The sequence below is a fragment of the Penaeus monodon genome, chromosome 23 (assembly GCF_015228065.2).
Source record: "Penaeus monodon isolate SGIC_2016 chromosome 23, NSTDA_Pmon_1, whole genome shotgun sequence".
Taxonomy (NCBI): domain Eukaryota; kingdom Metazoa; phylum Arthropoda; class Malacostraca; order Decapoda; family Penaeidae; genus Penaeus; species Penaeus monodon.
The window spans coordinates 40,266,997-40,267,207 of record NC_051408.1 but is presented as its reverse complement, the minus strand read 5'-3'; positions in this window follow the sequence as shown (position 1 = coordinate 40,267,207).

Genomic DNA, 211 nt, shown 5'->3' with positions numbered 1-211 from the left:
AATTAAACTTATCTGAAATATTTCTTTCTTTTTAAATTTGGGACTACACGTGTTTATATATACTTATATATACACACATATTTCGTCAGTTTTACTCGATATCATTTAAGTCAGAAGATGACTACAGAAGCAATCCTAAGCCAGAATTGCAACGAGAACTTATTGCACACCCACATGCACGAGCAACCAGTTTGCAATGGGACCGAAATAT